The sequence below is a fragment of the Elaeis guineensis genome, chromosome 7 (assembly GCF_000442705.2).
Source record: "Elaeis guineensis isolate ETL-2024a chromosome 7, EG11, whole genome shotgun sequence".
Classification (NCBI taxonomy): Eukaryota; Viridiplantae; Streptophyta; class Magnoliopsida; order Arecales; family Arecaceae; genus Elaeis; species Elaeis guineensis.
Window position 1 is genome coordinate 65194036 of NC_025999.2, and position 22192 is coordinate 65216227.

The window sequence follows — 22192 nt, forward strand, 5'->3', positions numbered from 1 at the left end:
TGCCAGGCATATCAAAAGCTGACTAGGCGAAGATGTCAATGTTCGTCCATAGAAACTTGATTATTTTATCCTTCAAATCAGATCTAAGGTTTACATCGATCTGAATTATTTTTCCTGGGTCATCTCCCAAAAAAATAATTTTAAGCTTTTCTATCGGTTCACCTCAGACTTTTTCAAGCTCATCTAGCAGATCTGGTACATCAATTGGCATGTTCTTTATAGGCTGCTTCATCTTAGAGGTAATCATAAACACTATCGAGCTACTATCTGGTCACCATGCATTTCACCAATTCCTTCCTTTGTCGGGAATCACACCAAAAGATGATAAGCAGAGACAATAGCTCTAAGAGCATTAAGAACAGATTGGCCAAAGATAGCATTGTAAGCAGATAGGACTTTAACCACTAGAAAGGTGAGCTGTATTATCGATTGTTTCGAGTCTTGTCCTGCTGTGACTGGTAGAGTGATTTTTCCTTTAACAGCCATCAGATCTCCTAAAAATCTAATGAGCAGAGTGCCGACCTGCCTCAACCGAGTTGTCGATTCATTTTTGAGAATGTATCGTAGAACAACATATCGGTAGAGCTTCCATTATAAACTAAAATTCTTTTTACATTATACTTTGCTATTGTCATAGAAACGATAATAGCATCATTACGAGGGGTTTGAATCTCCTTTACATCATTTTCAGAAAATAAAATAATATCTTCAGTCTTTTATCTCTTGGGAGATGAGTCATCAGTGCCATATAGGACGCTAGATATCATGTTGATAACACCGATCGTTGGTCGGTTGTGGTCCTCAGAACTTCCTTCCTTTGGAGGTCGGTACTCCACGACTTTGGTCGGCTTGACATATTTATCGAGGTAGCCTCGACGCACCAAATCTTCTATTTCATCTCGTAGTCGCTTGCATTCCTCGGTATCATAGCAATGGTCTCAATGGAAGCGACAGTATTTTTGCTTGTCTTTCTTCTTTAGAGGAGTCTTCATAGGACCAGATGATAAGTCATATATTTTTATATTTATTTTAGATATTTTTGATAATTAATGGTGCTAACATCTTTTAGAAAATCTAATTTCATAAATAAATTAGATCTTTTTTATAAAAATAAATAAGTTTAAAAAAAATATGAAATTAGAATGTATTTATGAAAAATAGATGTCAAGCTAATTGAGTAATTTAAGTACCAAAATAATTAAAAAAATAATAAAAAATTTAATTCAAATTTTTTTCTATTTTTTAAGTATAAAATACAAACAAAAATCAAGAAAAAATACTAAAAAATTAATTTTAAAAAGCCTTCGGTATATGGTGGACCAGCCTATCGATCCACAAAGTCAGCCACATGGTCCACAGCATAGTATCTCCGATCTTTGTCGTGGCTCATGACGGGCGGCTGAGTTTTGCACGATCCGACGGTTGAGATTGCATTGAACACCCGATCAGACGAATAAGAATGCACTTTACCATATCAAGTGATGGTGGCCCACATCCTTTGCATGATCTGATGGTTCCAAGCGATCTTGAGCATGATCGGATGGCTGTGGTTGGTTGTCGGTGAGAAAACTAAATTAAGAAGGATTTTTTGAGTGCCATCCAATAGATGAAATCAAATCTGAAGCTCGATCCGACAGCTGACATTGAATCTGATTGAGAACTGAAGATCTTTTGCACTGATCAATGGCTAAAATTCAATCCATCATGCGATTTGACGGTCAATATTGATCCCAATTGTGATAAGGAGCTAAGCGGTGATTTTTGATGAAATCTAAATGGTCCAAACACAATCCGACAGCCAAAAATATTGTACGTCGGTTGGACACATTTTGAGAGGTTTTAGGACTCCATTTTCTATCAGAAAAAGATAAAAAATACATCTATAAATAAGAGAGTTCGAGAACAAGAGTAAACCAGAGAAAAATAGTAAAAAAAATTAAAAAAAAATTAAAAAAATTTAGAGATCCAAGTAGAAGAAGGAGAGAAGCTAGTTCACTCTATGGAGTATGAAGAAAGAAGGAGAGGTCATCAACCATCTTTTCGACGAGACTGCATCGATCAACTTCAAATCTTTATTATAATTTTATTTTATTTTATTATTTTTTTAAAATTTTTTATAATTTAATTATATTTTTAATTAATATAAAATTTATTTTTTTATACTTTAAATTTTTTGTTATTTATTTTTATTGTAAGTAGATGCTAAGATCTAGTTAGTAGATCTTAGTATCAATTTATTTTTATGTACTTTAATTCTTATTTTTTATTTTTATTGCAAGTAGTAACTAGGATCTAGATAGTAGATCTTAATATCTAATTTATTTTTTATACTTTTAATTTTTATTTTTTGATTTAAATTACTTTCCTCAAAATTTTATTTTTTTAATAAAATCATGAATTTGGAATCAAAACACTACCTTCTCTGTAGATTCGATCTGACTCACTACTTTCTATGTATTTTTAATTTTTATTGAAGTTGGATTTAATTTGATAATCATGATATTCTAACGATGATATTGCGAGCTATCAATTTTTGGCATCGTTGTCGGAAAAGGTATCAATTTTAATATTTAATTTCTTTGATTTTCTTATGAATATAGCTTATTAACTTTTTGATCTTTTATTTTTTATAAAAAAATTAAAAGAAAAGAGAAAAAAAAGGTGAAATGCTTCAAGTTGGTGAGATCAATCCTAACCCTAACCTTAAACTATTTTTTTTAGTATTAATTACTATTTTTTTTCAAATTAACCTAAAATTCACTCACATAAATCTAATAAAAATTATATGACATGAGTAGAAATTTAATTATTTAGAAGCATTCATCATCTTAGATTTATTTTTGGTGATCGCTGGAGACAAGATAAATTTTTAAGTTGGATTAATTTCATGCATATAATTTAGTTGCATAAAATTCTTTATTTGAAATTGATTGTGCATATTTATCTCAAATCAACTTAAGGGCAACATCCATTAACAAGATAAGATAGAGATTTCACCATCCTTTCTTAGTCCAAAAATAACCAATCTGCATTCTAGATAAAATCAAGCCTAATTAAAATTAAGTAGACGTTGGCCCCTAGGATCAATTGAGTTCAGTTTGAGTATTATGGTGAAGTCAAGTACTAAGTAAGTTTGGACTCACCTCTGAAACTAGTGTCTAAGGAAAGAGGTTACAAAGACTAAGCCTAAGTGGACTCATGGTTATTTAACTAGTTCCGTTAGCTTACCTGGCCTATCCAATTAGTGTCTAAGATAAGCAACGTGGGGACCCCCATGACCCCACCTCTTATCTGGCTAGTTGAAGGAAGTGAGAATAGACTCAACTTGCATCTAAGTTGAGCTACTCTGCATCGAATTGTTAGGTCTAAAAAATCTGTAGGTGTCTTAGATTTAATTGCTTGCTAACTTGATTGTAATTAACACTTAACTATAACTAATTTTTCTCATCTATCATCTCTAGGTCTAAGGTTTTTTTAAGATTCTCACCTTTAGAACTTCTCTCTTTCTTCCTCTTCTCTTTTCTTTCTCTCTCTTCTTAAAAAAAAAAATCTAAACCACACATATTAGGATTTGCACTGGTACATGTATGGTAGGAGATGTTTTTACCCTGACTTAGTTGAACCTAATCCTGAATTTGAATAGCTGATTCACGATAAATCTAAAAATCAAATAGCTAAAAATTTTGGAGAACCATTTAAACAGATGAAGGAATATTTTATTCCTTCCACCTATAACCCATCAACTTATATCCACATACCTAATATTCTTATAAGTCATTATGAGATTAAGTCGATCACAATCTAGATGCTCCCATCTTTCTATAGGAACACCAATGAAGATCCTTACAAGCATCTAGATGAGTTCTTAGAAATCTGTTCCATGGTGAAGATTTAAAATTTTACTGATGATGCACTTAGACTGACCCTATTCTCCTTCTCACTTAAAGATAAAGTCAAGTACTGGCTTGGCACAATAGGGAGACCAATCCAAACTTGGACTGAAATACAGTATGAGTTTCTTAAAAAATTTTATCCCATAGGTCGAACCAACACCATGAGGTGAGCCATCACTGGATTTACTCAGCTTTCAAGAGAACAAATTTATGAATCATAGGAAAGACTTAAGGAACTTTTTAGAAAATGCCCACATCATGGTTTATCTAAGTGACAAATTATTCAAGCCTTTTATAAGGGTTTAGGTGACCAGTATAGACAGATAGTTGATGCATCTTGTGGAGGTACATTCATGAGTAAGAATAAGGATGAAGCCTATACCTTGTTTGAAATCTTGAGTGAAAACTCGATCAACCATGCTTCATTATCTTCCTATAAAAGATCGATCCCTCATCAAAAGCCGATAGAAATTTTTGAGATCAAATAAACAGACTCTAGTTTTAAGGCTGACTTGAACCTAATAGCTCAAAAATTAGATAAAATCAACCTTCTTATCCGAAAGTTAGATTAGATCCTAACCATAGGTCAATAATCTCCTGCGTAATACATACCACCTCTGAATTATCAAGAGATTTATTCTATCTATATTAGCCTAACCCATCACGTAAGTGAATGTCCTACGACTGCACAGTTTTCACCTTTTATCCAAAAATAAGTTCAAGCTGCCCAAGATTACTCTAAGCCTGTCAATAACCCATTCTTAAATATATACAATTCAGGTTGGAAGAACCACCCTAATTTTTTTTTGGAGACCGCAGCAAACGCAGGCTTAGACCTAAATTTTTTTTTGTGTAAAACTTTCAAAATAGGCCCCAATACCAGAATTATACCTATAATAGAGGTCAGCTTAGTTAGCCTACCCAACTACCATATCACAATCAGCCATCATACCCACCTCCTCAACAGATCAATTTAGCCGATGATAGATTTAATCAACTCCAACAATTGATTATGACCTAACAGCCATCTATTGCTAAATTAGAAGCATAAATAGGACAGATAGCTGAGTCTACCATGAGGAGAGAATCAGATCAATTACTAAGCCAACCTATCACAAATCTCAGAAACAACCCACCCACTGTCCACCAACCACCTAGATCTAATCATTAATTCAATGTCTCCCCTAAGAATCCTTAATTTGAGAATGCCAATAGAATTACTGAACTTAGAAGTGGTAGAATTCTTAAGGATCCATATCAAGATCAGGTAAGAGAGGCTAGTACTAATGCTAGCCAAAATGAGAATATAAAGGTTAGTACTGAGACTAACCACATAGAAGAACCTGAGCTTGGAACTGATACTCATACTGATTCCAATTTAAGTAAGAAAGATAAATGAAAGAAGAGAGCAGATGAGTTATCTGAGATATATAAACCAAGAGTCCCATTCCCTATAGCCCTAGAAGCTAGTTCTTCTCACAAAAAGCAAGGAGCATGCAATGAGGAGTTAATAAAATTGTTTAAGCAAGTTCACATTAATCTATCCCTTCTCGATGTGATTCAGTATGTTCTGACTTATGCAAAATTTCTTAAAGAACTCTGCACACAAAAATGTAAGTTGAGAATAATAGAGAGAATTATGCTGTCTGAGGATGTAAGTATAGTCCTACTGAACCCATTGCCTCAAAAAATGAAAGATCCTGATGCTTCTTTGATTTTATGTGTTATAAGAGGTATCACCTTTGACTGAGCTCTGTTAGACTTAGGAGCTAGTGTCAACCTACTTCCAACCTCGATCTATAAAAAATTTGGGATAGGAGAATTGAAATCAACATCGATTATTTTGTAACTAGTTGATAGATCTGTAACGATGCCACGTGGTCTGATTGAGGATGTCTTAGTTAGAGTGAATCAATATTATTTTTCAATAGACTTCCTCCTACTTGATATGGAACCATTCCAAAAGTTAAATCAGAATCTCATAATTTGAGGTCTTCCATTCCTGACCACTGCCAATGCCAATATCAATTATAAAACAAGAGACATGGATATTTTTTTTGGAGATCAAAAGGTAAAAATTAATATTTTTAATGGCTCAAAGTGTACTCTGAAGGAGAAAAACTATTTGATAGTTGAATTAATAAATGAAATAGTTGAATCTGATTTCTCCTTAAAATTAATAAAAGATGATTTTCTGGATAAGCCCATTGAAGAAACTCAAGTCCAGGAGCTGAATGCCCTGCTTGATTCACCTTACCCATCTTATCCACTAGAATTTGTCAATCTAATATTTGGCATGGGGTAGGTGAGGTAGAATCTGTATTGGTCTGGCTGAAGACAGTAAACTTAGCACTTTTTGGGAGGCAACCCAGCTTCTGCTTTTTAATATATTTTGTATTTTATTTAGGTTGGTCGAGTCTTGCTTAGTGTCTTTTGTAGAGATTTGAAGACAATGTCGGTTAAGTTGGGGAGAAAAATAATTTTGAAAAGACTTTTAGATCAAGTGACATCTCTCCTTTTCTTTCTCTTTGTATGTTCCATTTATTTTTCTTACTCCATTAAGAATAATATCGATTAAGTTGGAGGGAGAGAATAATAATAATAATAATATTTTAAGTCTTCGAGTAAGTTAGTATTAAGCATTTTAGCACCTAATTACACTTAAGAATCGAGTTAAACCAAATATTTTTAAGAAAAAATTGATGCACAAAGTGGAGAGTTTGTGAGATATTGAGGGATCAAATATTAAGAAAATCAATAAAGAGTTAAATTTAAAATTTAAATAGTTTTTTTTTAGTATTTCTAAATTTTTCTACCAGCATCAAAGAAGAGTTTGCTTCCTATGGGCTTATGTAAGGTAACTATATGTTTCTTCATATATATAAAAAAAAGAGAGAGAAAAAAAATTTTCAAGTATTTTATGCTGAGTAATCGAGCCTCTTTGCCTAAGCAAGTATTGAGTTTCACATCAAAAGATATGAAGAATAAAGAAGCTCTATTGTGAAACTAGTTTTAACTTGTAGCCTGTTTGATTCAAAAAAATAAGTCCGAGGGATATTCTATACCTAGTACCTTAAAGCCATCTGATTCAGGAGTCATTGACTGAAAACTCACTACATGGGTCAGATAGAAAGCTTAAAAGATTAATATACTCAATAGTGGTACAATATTAAAAATAATAATAATAATAAATGAAGGATGGAAGTAACAATATACTTGCCCATATGATGGTTAATGATTTGAAGATAAAGGTAGGAGTAATTTAGAAAAAATTCAAAAAAAATTTAGTATTCTTAGCTTAACTTCCATATTGATTAATATTAATACCCCAATGACATACCTTACTCACATTTTACTGAACATCGATGGTCTTTTTAAAAATTACCTGATGAAATTCAAAACTCTAAGTTAAATGGTACTTAACTCAAGATTCTTTCTTTACTCGAGGATGAGCAAAGCTCAAGTTGAAAGATGTGATAAGTCATATATTTTTATATTTATTTTAGATATTTTTGATAATTAATGGTGCTAACATCTTCTAAAAAATCTAATTTCATAAATAAATTAAATTTTCTTACAAAAGTAAATAATTTTGAAAAAAATATAAAATTAGTGTATATTTATGAAAAATAGATGTCAAGCTAATTAAGTAATTTAAGCATCAAAATAATTAAAAAATTAATAAAAAAATTAATTCATATTTTTTTTCTATTTTTCAGGCACAAAATCCAAGTAAAAATCATGCAAAAATATCAAAAATCAATCTAAAAAAGCCTTCGGTGCATGGTGGACTGGCCGCTCGATCCACAGAGTAAGCCATGCAGTTCACAGCACAGTATCTCTGGTCCTTATCGTGGCTCATGGCGGGTGACTGAGTTTTGTGTGATCTGACTGCTGAGATTGCATTGAACACCAAATCGAATGGTTGAGGACGTGCTTTACCATATCAAGCATTTTGAAAAATATATCCTAAAGTCAATCGTTTGATGATTATTTTAATTATAAATAAATATGAATTGATAAATAATAAAAATTATTTGCTCTTTTTTATCATAAGATGATATCTTTTAATGAACTCCTATATTGTGATGAAGTTTTTAGGACTACTTTGATCGATAAAGGAGGATTTATCGCATAGTCCTTAAACTGATTCGTGACCAAACGATATGCTATTACTAGGATGATATCGATATTAAGTGTAGGTCGTTGTGTGCCATATGAGTTGGTTGTCCTCGTAGTCAAATGGTGTGAAGATACTGATATGGCATGCAAGTGAGATATAGGAGTACATCTCATTGAACGTGACCAATTACAAAGCACTCTACTGTCGAGGATAGCTCGCGAAGGGTATGGATATAAGTATCCTTCTGACCTGAGATCATCACAGTGACTTGCAAGCAACTCACTGTACTTTGGTATCGGACAACTGAGTTTTAAATTTAGTGACGGAGATTTTTGGGTGCAGTCAAGTACTTATTAAATCGGTGCATGAGTCAAGATGGGATTGACCCCTCTAAATTAGTAGGAGTTAATATATCAATGTATTTCAATTTAGCAAAACCTAGACCCAGATAATCCATGTGATAGATTTGAAAGATTAGAATACAATGTGGATGACTTATCTAGGATTGACAGTTAAATCCTAGGTCGTGCTCGGGCAGTAGGGTCAAAGAGATAAATTATATAGTAACCATATGCCCGTAGGTTCTTGAATGTTGCTTTGCCATCATTCGACCTATTCGAATGTCGAATCATTTTTGCTAGATTGTTACATCGATTGGTTCAACAATTTATTTCTATACTATCAGCTTAAGTTCGAACCTATGGGGTCATACTCAAAAGAAGTTTCTGACTGACCATGAGGTTGATCAACGATTGAGAATCATTCAAAGGCTTAATCGTCAATTCGATTAATAATTAACCTTATGTAAAAATTGTAATAAATTTATTCACCAAGTGTTAGTAAATTAATGAAAGATTAATTAGTAATTAGATTACTGATTAGCTCAATTTGATTGAGTAAAGAGGATTAAATAAAATCTAATTGAATTAGATTCAATTAGATTTGACCTGAGTAGGTTATGAGATGACCTACACCACTTCCTTTTATTCCATTATTTTGTGAGACAAAATAAGAGTTCTTCACTGTGAAAAATTAGATAGGATCTAGTTTCACCATGAAAAAATAAAAGAAGGGGCGTCACATATTTCTTTTGGATCATCGGAATTAAGAGGCGACAAAAGGCAAGGAAGAGTCCAAAAACCCTAGGACTCTTCACCTAACTCATTACATACCTAAATAAAAGGGGTTTTATTTTGGTTTTGTGTGTGTTAGAAAGAAGAGAGAGTGCTCTTCACGTTTGGGGTCTTGGGCATGAGTTCTTATCATGAAGAAAGGAGAGGAGGTCTTCTCTCTTGGGGTGTGTACAAAACTTAGTCTTCTAGGATTTTATTCCTATGGATTTGGTAAGAGAGAAAATAGTTTCTTCTCCATCTTTCTTTCACCTCTTCATCTCCTCCAAAAGTCCATATTCAATCTCTAAAAAGATTTTAGATATTTGAAGAAATGATCCAGATCAACCAAGAACAAGGTCTTCATGCGAGCTAACACTTTCGAGAAGATCGATCAGATCAGAGCTTCGAGTGGATCTTTCATAGAGACTAGACGTATGTGTGAATGCAAGCAACCAGCAAAGATCATCTTTACCATGTCTATCAGTAGTGGTGATAATCAACCTACACTCAGATATCGAGTTCTGAACTCAGATAGGTGTAGATTTGATCTACCGCTTACATCCATGCATGCAGATTTTATCATGTGATTATTTTAGATTTTATATGCAACATATCATGTCATAGATTCTAGAGTAGATTGATTTGATGATTAGATCATATTCATGTTAAGTTAATATAATTAATCTAATTATCTTCTGCTGTATTTTATTTCAAAAAATTTTGAAATATATGCATAAAATCATCTAAATTTTTCAACAGTAATATCAGAGCCTAGGTTCGTTATGATATATTATATGTGCATATTAAATCTAAATTTTAATTTTATTTAGATCTAATATGTGATATCTTAGATCTGAATTTAATTAATGATAGATCACACAAACTGATATAAGGTTGTCCAACCGTAGGATTTATCCCTTACAGTGAACAAGTTGTCCTAGTTTATGCTGATTATTGATAAAATCTGATTTTGTATCATACATGTGATGTTTATAATCTGATTTAGATATGATCTAAGGTTATAATCAAATCTGATGTAATTTAGATTAGATCTAAATTCATACATATATGATATATGATTAGATTAGATGATCCGATTAGCAAATACTTGGATTGAGTTGATCATCAGACCGTCCGGTCATAGGAGCAAGAAGGATTTGAAGACCTCTTTTCATTTGATGGAGTGCTCTTATGGCGTGTAGGGGTGCCATATGATTAAATTCCATAAATAAGTATAAGAAAGGAAGAACTTATTTTTCTACCTGATGCGTAGTCGTTGATAGCACCAAAAATAACTCTACTCACTACGTAGGTAGGATGAGTCGAGATCGTATCCTCAGGGACCTTGGGCTAAGTTGAGATTGCAAGATAAAAGAAAGAAGCGTTGTTTTTGATTTAGAAAATAAATTATCGTAAAATTGAGGTAATAAAAAGAGCTCGGGAGTTTTGAATTAATTTGCACTAGCAGAGTTGTATCTCTTTTTTTACTAAATAGATGTGATTAATCTTAGGAGAAATATCTGTCTTTCCTCGGCACGCTCCGTACCCGTAGATCACGGTGCGTCTCCGAAAAAACTAGGTATACAACTTTTCTTTCCTCGGCACGCCCCGTATCCGTAGATCACGACGCATCTCCGGAAAGTAAAAGTTGTTCCTAATATTAATCTAACAAGAAAGCATAAATAAAAGCATATGATAGGGAGCAAATAAAGAACTCATGACAATTTAAATAAAAAGCATAATCTTTATTGCATATAAAGAAATACAGAAAAGTTTAGAACAATAAACCATCTCTGTGTCGTTACAAAATTTCTTCTTCTCCACTCCCGAGACTGCTAGCCTAGCTGCTCATGAAGTAGTCCCTTTCTGTTCCTCTATGCAAGGCTTTAGAAGAATTTCTGGGCTCCCCCCTCTAATGGGAGTACAAAAGCCTTTTTATAGATATTAGGGGGGAGGAGTTTTACATGGTTTTCCGATGTGGGACTAAAAAAAAATACAAATCTTTCCACTTGAAATATTTCCAAATAAAATTTTTTTCTTTAATTTGCTCACCACTGTGTCTGCGATGCGCGCCTGCCCGCGTCCGTGCCGCGTCCCGCGTCCGTCCCCGCGTCCAAACCGCGTCCTGCATCCCGCATCCAAACCGCGTCCACACGCGCCTGGTTCTTCTTTTGAATTCACGCGCGCCATATTTTTTTCTTTTGAATTCATATCACGCGCGCCAGACTTCATGCGCCCAGCATTTATTCACGTGAACCTTTATTTGTATATTCCAAAAGGATACAAAAGTTCATTAATAATGACTTCTATATCCTTTTTAGATTCCTTGCATAGTATCTTCATTTTCTATAATACCAGATGTGTCTTTCTTTTATTTTAATTTTATTTTAAGTCCAATTTTCTTCAAACTTGAATCTTTTTGATCTATGAATCGGACTCTTTGTATCAGCGATCACCTTTCCTGTAAAACATCGAAAGAAACATCAAATTCTTAATAAATAAGATAAATTAAATATAATTTTTTAATTTAAAATACTTAAATTAAGTGTTTATCACACCCCCCAACTTGAATTTTGCTCGTCCTCGAGTAAAATATATATATCAACATTGTATACCGACTTGATTTTGAATAAAAAGTAGATTAGGCATCCCAAAAGGTAGATGTTACTTGGTCAGACCATTAAAGAGATATTTCATTGGATTATCAATTTGACCCAATTAGTGGCTGAGTTTTAACTAAAAAAAATTTCAGAGCTTTTCTTTCACCAACTCCCCACTTTACTCTTTAAATCCTCTAACTTAATGGAAAAGAGGTTTATTATCTTCTTGCAATTTAGTCTTCTTTTTTTTTATATATATATATATACATATAACATTGCCTACCTTTTTACGCGAACCACAACACTTACTTAGGCGAAAGGGCCCGGTTACTCAGTAGGAGACCAATGTTGTTTTTCTCTCTTTTCTTCTTTTTTTTTTTTTTTTAATTTTTTAATTTTTTAATTTTTTTTTTTTTGCATACCTCGATCTTTCCACCTAATTTTTCATGAAGCAGATTCTTTATTGAGATCAGTAAGAAGAGGGTTGTAGAATCACTCCTAAAATTTGGTCTAGTTCAAACCCTACCATTCATTGGGTTTTCTTAATAATTTATTCCTCAGTATCTCTAAAATTATCTTGACCGTTAATCATTCATTTATTAGGATGCCTAATTGACTCTTGATCAAAATAAAATTTGAATACACAAAACTAATTATTTCTGACCATACTCGAGGATTTGATTAATTCCCCCCCAACTTAATCTACATTGTCCTCAATGGAGTAGAAAAGCAAAGAAAATAAAAGGAGAGAGTGCACCTGAGATAATTTTGCTTCGGAAGTTGAAGATAGCTTCATTGATTAATAGGCTCTTGTTCTAAATTCCTGCAGCTGCGATAAAGTAAAAAAAATATGAAATCGTTGGGTTGCCTCCCAACAAGCGCTAAGTTTTATGTCTTCAGCCAGACGTCAAGTTTATTAACAGACTCTTCCATACAGAGTGGTCCTTTATTCTTTAAAAAAAATGATGATCAGTTAAAACAAAATAGACGAAATTTGGGTTGCCTCCCAAAAAGCGCTAAGTTTTACGTCTTCAGCCAGACGTCATATGCAATAAAACCAACAAAAGATGGGTAATGGCTCATACTTGATTGTCCATGGAGGAGTGTTTTTATCATGTGGTGTATCCAACAATATGTTAACTTCTTTCATATATCCCTTAAAGTCATACACTCCAAAGTGAGCCAAGCAAGTATCTAAGGGTTCAGGTGCTAGAATTGTGGGTGTTGCATCTTCTATAATATCTTCTAGTGTATCTACTTTGAAGCAACTATCCATTGATGGTCCTTGGGAAGCACCAAACACATTCAGTCTCAGTTTCTTATTCCTAAACGATACGTCCATGACTCCTGTCCTACAATTGATGCATGCATTCACCGTAGCTAGGAAAGGTCGTCCTAAGATAATGGGAATTTGTCTGGGGTTGCCACTTAATTCCATATCGAGAACCAGAAAATCAACTGGAAAGTAAAACTCATCTACCTTGACCAAGACATCCTCAAGCATTCCACGTGGTTCTTTAATTGATCTGTCGGCTAACTGTAATGTGACTGATGTGGGTTTCAGTTCTCCGAATCCAAAAAGTTCATACACCGAACTAGGTAAAAGATTCACACTTGCCCCTAAATCTAGAAGAGCTTTTTCAATGTGATAATCTCCTATAACACAGGAAATGATGGGGGCTCCTGGGTCTTTAAGCTTTGGAGGAGTGGCATGCTGGACGACAGAACTAGCCTGTTCAGTGAGACGTACTTTCTTTGGGATTTGTGATCTAGATTTACGTTTTTGGGTGCACAAATCCTTCAAAAATTTGGCATAAGCAGGGACCTGTTTGATTGCATCTAAAAGGGGAAGATTAATTTGGACTTGCTTAAATAATTCCAACATCTCATCGAGTTTTCCTCCCTTCTTATCTGCAGGAATAGGGGCTTTCAGGGCATCCGGAAATGGGGCTTTAGGCAAGTAAGATGATTTCGGTGCAGTTGGTTCCTTCTCTATTTTCAGGTCCTCCTTATTCTTGGGTGATTTGGATTCGGTTAGAGGTTTAGGGTCAGTCTCATTGGTTTTACTAGTGTGTTCAATGACCTTCCCATTTCTCAGAGTAATGATTGATTTGGCATGTTCAGAAAAAGCTTCTGGGGTATTATAACTCTCAATCACAAATTGCCCTCTTGGGTTGCTCTCGGGTTGGCTAGGTAATTTTCCTTCTTCCCTCCTACTGAATGCAGTCGCTAGTTGACCTATTTGGGTCTCTAGCTTAGCAATGGATTGTGTGTGGGAGTTAAGGATTTGAGTGTTGACTTCTAATCTTTCTAGTGCTTTCAGGACTTTTTCCTCAAAAGCTGAGCTGTGACCAGTAGTAGACGGTTGAGGAACATTTTGGAATTGATGGTATGGTCCATGCCTATATGTTGGGTCTTGATATTGAGGTCGAGGTGTGGCAGGACCAACCACTGGTTGTGGTCTCCAGGAAAAATTTGGATGGTTTCTCCAGCCGGGGTTATAAGTGTTCGAATATGGATCGTTTCCTGGTCTGCGAGCTTGTTGGACTTGCTGAACCTGTTCGTGCACAAACTCAGGAAATTGGGGTGCGGCTGGGCATTCACTAACAAAATGGTTTGGACTTGCACACAATGCACAAACTTCTTGGATTGGATTAGGTGGAATCGGAGATTGTCCAGTGTTTAGAAGACGATCTAATTTTTGGGACAGTTCATCTACCTTTTGATGGATATCTATGGCATTTCCTACTTCATATATTCCACCTCTTTTTGAGTTTAACATGGGTTTATCTCTAATGGAAGCAGACATATGATGTAATGAATTTTCACTTAAAATTTCAAGCAGTTGCCATGCCTCATCCTCACTTTTCAGCATAAATGTCCCACCGCATGATGCATCGACCATTTGTCGATGTCTTTCAGAGAGCCCATCATAAAAATATTGGATTAACTGCCACTTGGGTACAGCATGGTGGGGACATTTTCTAATAAGGTCTTTTAATCTCTCCCATATTTTATGAAACATTTCTCCATCTAATTGGGAAAAACTAGTTATGGCTTTCCTTATTTGATTAGTTTTTCCTATGGGAAAATATTTCTTGAGAAACTCTCCTTGCAGCTGGTCCCAGGTTGATATAGTCATGAAATCCAAAGTATGTAGCCAGTATTTGGCTTTATCCTTAAGTGAGAAAGGGAATAATTTCAACCTAAGAGCATCATCGGAGAAGTTGTGAATTTTGACAGTTGAGCATATCTCAAGAAATTCTTCAAGATGTTTATAAGGGTCTTCATTACTAAGTCCATAAAATGAAGGTAACATTTGGATTATACTGGACTTAATTTCATATTGAGTGGCCTCCACAGGGGGTACTTGAATACAAGGAGAGTAAGTATATGTGGAAGGAGTAAAGTACTCCTTCAATCGCTTGGGTGGATCATTCTCCTGATTTCGGTCCATCTTTTTATGTCTGTTGGCTCTAAAAGTTCTTTCTATTTCTGGATCAAAAGGTTGAATTTCTGGTCATAACGATCTACGGCCAAGCATACACCTTACAATTATACTGTAGAGCACACACAGAAATTTTTTTTTTTTTTATATATATATTTATAATAAAGTGAGAAAAGAATGAAGAAAATCTAAAGAGAAGAACCTAAGAATCTTAAATCTATGAAAAGGGAAAAATTAATTAATGTTTAGATGTTAATTGCAATCAACTTAAACAATCATAGACTCTCTATCCTACGGTTAACTTAGATCTAGACAGCTCCTAACTTTCAAGATTGCTTTTGAGCACTCCAAGCTCAAGACTGACTAACTGACTCGGCCAGGTAAGCGTAAGATGTGGGAGGTTCCCTGCTCGTTGCTTTCCTTAGACACCAACTAAGTTGGCCAGGTCAGTCAACGGAACCAATTGAAAACCACTTTCTTTAACCACTTGCCTTAGACACCGAGCAATTAACCAATCCGCACTCGGTTCAACTCTAGAGCTTTCTTATCCTATTGAGCTCGAAATTCCGAGGGCTGACGTCTAGTTGATTTTAAATTAAGGTCTAGGTTATGCAAATGCAAGGGAGTGATTTGTGGGCCAAGGAAGGGTGATCAAATCCCCACCTTATCTGGTTAATGGGTTATTGCCCTTAAGATTAATTATGGAGATGCAATGCAAAGAAACAAGGTGTCCAATCAGGTTAGAAATTTTTATATTTGAGGTTACGCTATTTTAGTTAAGTGTTATGAAATGTCAGTGGTTTTTTTTTTTTTATATAATTTTATCTTGTTGTATATTTTTTTTTTAATTTTTTTTTTTAGTTTTGCAAGAAAATAAATTTAAGTGATTAAGTCTAAAAAGCAATAAATTACTGGGCTATGAAAAGTAGCAAATTATTCTAAGCAGCAAAATTCTAAATAGTAAATTAGTTATGCAAGGTAATTCTGTAATTATGCAAATAAGATTATTTAGCTAGAAAGCACTGAAAAAAAAATTTAAAACGAGAAATAAAAACTGAAAAGTATTTTTTTTTTTAAAAAAAATTTAAAAAAAAAAAATTTTCAAATTTTTTTTTTTAATTCAACCGTGCCAAAATCTCCGGCAATGGCGCCAAAATTTGATGCGTAGTCGTTGATAGCACCAAAAATAACTCTACTCACTACGTAGGTAGGATGAGTCGAGATCGTATCCTCAGGGACCTTGGGCTAAGTTGAGATTGCAAGATAAAAGAAAGAAGCGTTGTTTTTGATTTAGAAAATAAATTATCGTAAAATTGAGGTAATAAAAAGAGCTCGGGAGTTTTGAATTAATTTGCACTAGCAGAGTTGTATCTCTTTTTTTACTAAATAGATGTGATTAATCTTAGGAGAAATATCTGTCTTTCCTCGGCACGCTCCGTACCCGTAGATCACGGTGCGTCTCCGGAAAGACTAGGTACACCACTTTTCTTTCCTCGGCATGCCCCGTATCCGTAGATCACGACGCGTCTCCGGAAAGTAAAAGTTGTTCCTAATATTAATCTAACAAGAAAGCATAAATAAAAGCATATGATAGGGAGCAAATAAAGAACTCATGACAATTTAAATAAAAAGCATAATCTTTATTGCATATAAAGAAATACAGAAAAGTTTAGAACAATAAACCATCTCTGTGTCGTTACAAAATTTCTTCTTCTCCACTCCCGAGACTGCTAGCCTAGCTGCTCATGAAGTAGTCCCTTTCTGTTCCTCTATGCAAGGCTTTAGAAGAATTTCTGGGCTCCCCCCTCTAATGGGAGTACAAAAGCCTTTTTATAGATATTAGGGGGGAGGAGTTTTACATGGTTTTTCGATGTGGGACTAAAAAAAATACAAATCTTTCCACTTGAAATATTTCCAAATAAAATTTTTTTCTTTAATTTGCTCACCACTGTGTCTGCGGTGCGCGCCTGCCCGCGTCCTGCCCGCGTCCGTGCCGCGTCCCGCGTCCGTCCCCGCGTCCAAACCACGTCCTGCGTCCCGCGTCCAAACCGCGTCCACGCGCGCCTGGTTCTTCTTTTGAATTCACGCGCGCCATATTTTTTTCTTTTGAATTCATATCACGCGCGCCAGACTTCATGTGCCCAGCATTTATTCACGTGAACCTTTATTTGTATATTCCAAAAGGATACAAAAGTTCATTAATAATGACTTCTATATCCTTTTTAGATTCCTTGCATAGTATCTTCATTTTCTATAATACCAGATGTGTCTTTCTTTTATTTTAATTTTATTTTAAGTCCAATTTTCTTCAAACTTGAATCTTTTTGATCTATGAATCGGACTCTTTGTATCAGCGATCACCTTTCCTGTAAAACATCGAAAGAAACATCAAATTCTTAATAAATAAGATAAATTAAATATAATTTCTTAATTTAAAATACTTAAATTAAGTGTTTATCACTACCAAACCTTAGGTCTTGAAATCCTAGGTTTGTTGTATATGATACAAAGTTATATGAAAAATAAAATATCTAATCTATATGATTAAAATTATTTTAATTATGAAAAAATAAAATCTTGAATTATAAAAAATTTAGATATGATCTAAAAGGGTGTTTATGATTGATTTTATTTTAGGATTATGTAAAATTTTTAGATTCGAAACTCCTTGAATCGTGCTAGCACAATTACTGAGCCGACCTAGTTTTGAACTGAGTTGATTCAGTCTCCTTGTATAGTCGGCTCAATATTGATTGAGTCGACCTAGTTTTAGAATAAAAAATTTTTGCATAATATTTGTTGTAAATTATTTACAAAATAAAAAATTAAAATTATTTCAAATCTAATCCTAAACCCATGTTGATGCTGAACTTAATTATAAATTAAGTATAGAATCGATTAGATCTAGAATTATAATTTAAGATCTAATGACATTGCATAAAACATGAGGGATGGATTAGCTCAAATCAAATCCTCTTAATTAGGTTAGATCTAAGGTTAAAATCAAAGAATTAATTGACCATATAGAGAAATTGATTAAATCTAATTAAATGTTGCATTAGATTAATCAGGATTTTTTTAATACAATAGTTATAGATGGTAAAGTCCATATCTTTGATTAGACTAAATGGATCTTGATTGTGACTCAGTGGTTGAATCTAAATCATTAAGTTGGTCAAATTGAAACTAATTAACCAATTGATAACTAAGATAAGTTCAGCATTTCGATTGATGATTTTTAATTAGGAGCGACTTACCTGGCTATTTTGATGGTGTCTAAGGCAAGCTTAGTAGATCTTTCCATCGATTTTACTTATCTGACCAATTTGATGAATTAGATTTTGATTAGATTGCTCAGTGATTTGAGTTAATCCATGCATTAAGGTTGATCAGTGTAACTGATATAGGTGCCATTTCAATCAGCATGATCCTAATCCGATTCAATGACTTAGTGAAGTCAGTCGAAGGATTGTAGTCTACTGATTGATTTTTTTTTTCTAAATTAATTAAATTTTCTAAATTATTAAATCTTTAAAATGAGCTGGTTATGGTGATAACTAGATCATAGCCTTCCATTAAGGTGAATGGTAATGGGTCCATTATTTCTGATTAACATTGCAGGCACCATCTGTCTGGTGTACTCTTTAAATGATGGAGTTATCATTGATCATATGATGACTCTGTTGTACTATCTGATGAATGATTGGATTGATCGAGCCATCCTTGGGCCTAATCATTCTTTGACTAGAATCACTGAGTAAGTTTATGTTAATAGTTTGACCTAATCGAGACTTTCAGTGGAGGTCCATCATCTACTGAAATGAAACCTGGGGCAAAATTAATTACTAAAAATTATTTGAAGAAATAATTGGTTGAGAACCTATCCATATATGCATATAGGTTGATCGAGCTATCCTTGGGCTTGTATGCAGTCTATGTAGATTCTAGTACCCACTAAAAAATTAAGATAATTTTTCAGATTGGAGGTAGAGGCTATCAATTCGATTAAAATAGTGAGAGAACCTTTAGATGAAAGTTCAAGTCTTTAGGCTCAATCAATTCATAAATATAGAGGTCTTGTGTTTTTCTTTCAGTTATGGCTAGATGTACATTGCTCTATTCACTGTTTGATAGTGATTGATTTATAGGATCTAACTTCGATAGATGGTATTGAAAGTTGCAAATAGTTTTAGAGCATGAATGGATCCTAAATATGATTATGGATCTAGCACCTTAAGTTTTCTCATCCAACACATATAATGCGATCAAAGGCACTTATCAGAAGTGGCCAAATGATCATATCACCATGTGGTGTTTTTGAGAGCAGCGAAGAACATGAATTTAGTTGTAAATTCGATGATGCTCAGTGAGAGAAAATTTTTCAAATATTGAAGGAATTCTTTTGCACTTCTGAAACTGTCTTCAGTAGGGTAATAATTTTTTGAGAAAGAAAAGAGAAAAAAAGTATAAAAGAGTCGTGCTTGGGCTAAGAAGCCCGAACTGACAAAAGAGTCTAAAATTAACTTAGTCTATCAGAGTCCCTTGACCCGAACAAGCTAAGAAAGAGAAATCAGTAAAGGATTGCTGGATAAGGTACTTATATGATAATACCTTGAGTTTTTTCTATCTGTGACACTACTACCTAGGTATTAGATATCGAAAGTCCATACAATTTTTTATAGGGACTTCAGGTTAGTAGAAAGTTTGAAAACAGTAAGAGGTTCCTGAACGTTGGAGATAGAAGTTATGTTTCAATTCTAATTTTAAAAATCATCGAGCTTATTTTTAATTCTAATAATATTATTTTAATAATTATCACTATTATCTAATGATTTTTGTGATATCATTATAAATGATGTCAAAATCATGATGAACAACTAAAGAAATGACATTTATATAGCCTGTTAGTGTAATGTACACAACCAAACAAATCCTAAAGTAGATAATGTCATGGAAGCCTATCTTTGGCAATTAAGGCTCGATTATATAAACAAAAATAGGATCAATAGAAGATAATTTTTGAAGTTAATGATTGTGAATCATTGTCAACCTGTCAATCCTATCTCTTTAGTAAGATGATCGAATTATCTTTTGCTAGAAAAAATGAATAAGCCAATGATGTTCTGAGTCTGATACATATTGATGTATTGAATCTACGAATATGTTTACCATAAATTTAGATTATTTAAAATATTTAAATAATTTTTTAATAAGATAGAGAAATAAATTGGAAAGAACATTGAAACTCTTCGATTTGACCAAGAAAGAAAATGCCTTTCAGTGAGTTTTTTAACATATCTAAAAGAGAATAAGATTCTCTCTTATTGGAATCAACTTTATTAGATATAGTTCAATCCATAATAGAGTTCACAAGTCTGCCAGTCTTTTTTTAGGATTATGCTCTTGAGACTATTTGTCATGTTCTGAACTAGATTCTGAATTAATCAGTGCAAAGACTCCATATGAGATATGGATAAGGCATAAGCCGATACTCTCTTATCTTAAGGTTTGGCAATGTTTATTTTATATCAAGCATTTGCAGACTGATTAGCTTCAATCTCAATCCTATATGTATTATTTTGTAGGATAATTCCAAAGAATCTAGGAGATATAACTTCTACCTTGCTAAAGAACAAGAGTCGTTCGGTATTTCTTTCAGAAAAGGAGTACCTTGGTGAAAGAACTGATACTTTTAATATGAAACTTATAAAGTTTGACAGATAGAAGAACCGATATAATCTAGTAAACCCATAGAATCAGATTTGATTAGATCAAATTTGAAACCTATTATAAAAGCACCATTAAGGAGATCCGATAAAGTACCGAATCCATCAGATAGATACTTTGATTTCTAGTTCCGGGATGTGATCCTGTTGAACTCGATAAGAACAATAAGGATCTGATCATCTACCTAGATGCCATGCAGAGGTCCAACTCTGATTAGTGGCTTGGAGTCATTGAGTCCAAAATGGAGTCCATGAAAGTCAACAATGTATGGACACTCATTGATCCACTCGAAGAGGTAAAATCTATAGGGTAAGTGGATCTTCAATAGGATCAAAGAGCGCAAATGAGAAGGTGGAGACCTACAAAACTCATCTGATTGCCTAAGAATATCGTCAACATTATGGTATTGATCATAACGAGATATTTTCTTCTAAGATAATGTTGAAATATTTCGGAGTTGGAACATGTATTTTGAGAAGTAATCAAAATGTATGGCTTCATTGAGAACGCAGAAAAACTCTACAAATACAAATGGGTTAATAGTTCTATGAGTGTATTTCTTGTTTTGTATGAGAATAAAATTCTCTTAATCAAAAATAACATTCTTTATATTCAGAAAATAAAGATTTTACTGTTATCATTATTCTCCATAAAGGACTTGAAAAAAGTATTCCTTATCCTAGGGATGAAGATCCATAGAGATAGATCTAAGTGCCTGCTTGGGTTATCCTAGTCTATGTACATAGAGTGTTTATAAGTAGAATTTGTTCTATAATGTACATCATGTACGAGATCGGATACAGTATACTCACTACGGGTAGTGAGTTAGATATCTACAAGATCTGGATGAGAATCACTGGAAGATCATCCTTAAGTATTTGAGAAATACTAAGGATCAGTGACTCAGTTACGGAGAATCTGACTTAAAACTTGTGAAATTTGACTTTCATTTTTAGTTGGACATAATAATAGCAAGAATGTGTACCTTAAATAATGGAGCAATCTGCTAAAAAAATTTCAAGCAGAATAATATAGCCAGATAAATTTACGAGGCTGAATGTATTGCAGCATCCGATGTTTGCAAGAAAGCTATGTGATTGTATAGGTTCATTGGTAAACTAGGAGTGACACCCTCCAATGATGGTCCTACTATATTGTACAGCACTAAAGCCATAGCTCATGCTAAGGAGCTGAAGTCCCATTAGCTTATCAAGCATCTTGCATCGCTACCACCTTATTCAAAAAATCAGATCAAGGTGACATCAATCTTTAAAAGATCGATGGAAAGA

General features: G+C 33.8%; 2 non-coding genes across 2 annotated transcripts; one reads left to right on the forward strand and one right to left on the reverse strand.

Moving 5' to 3' along the window:
- Positions 1-4049: 4049 nt before the first annotated feature.
- LOC114913076 (small nucleolar RNA R71) lies at positions 4050-4158 on the reverse strand. Its single transcript, XR_003799114.1, has one exon. It is a non-coding gene; the product is annotated as a small nucleolar RNA R71 (small nucleolar RNA).
- Positions 4159-14692: 10534 nt separating this feature from the next.
- Positions 14693-14798, forward strand: LOC140859547 (small nucleolar RNA R71). Its single transcript, XR_012143084.1, has one exon. It is a non-coding gene; the product is annotated as a small nucleolar RNA R71 (small nucleolar RNA).
- Positions 14799-22192: the final 7394 nt, after the last annotated feature.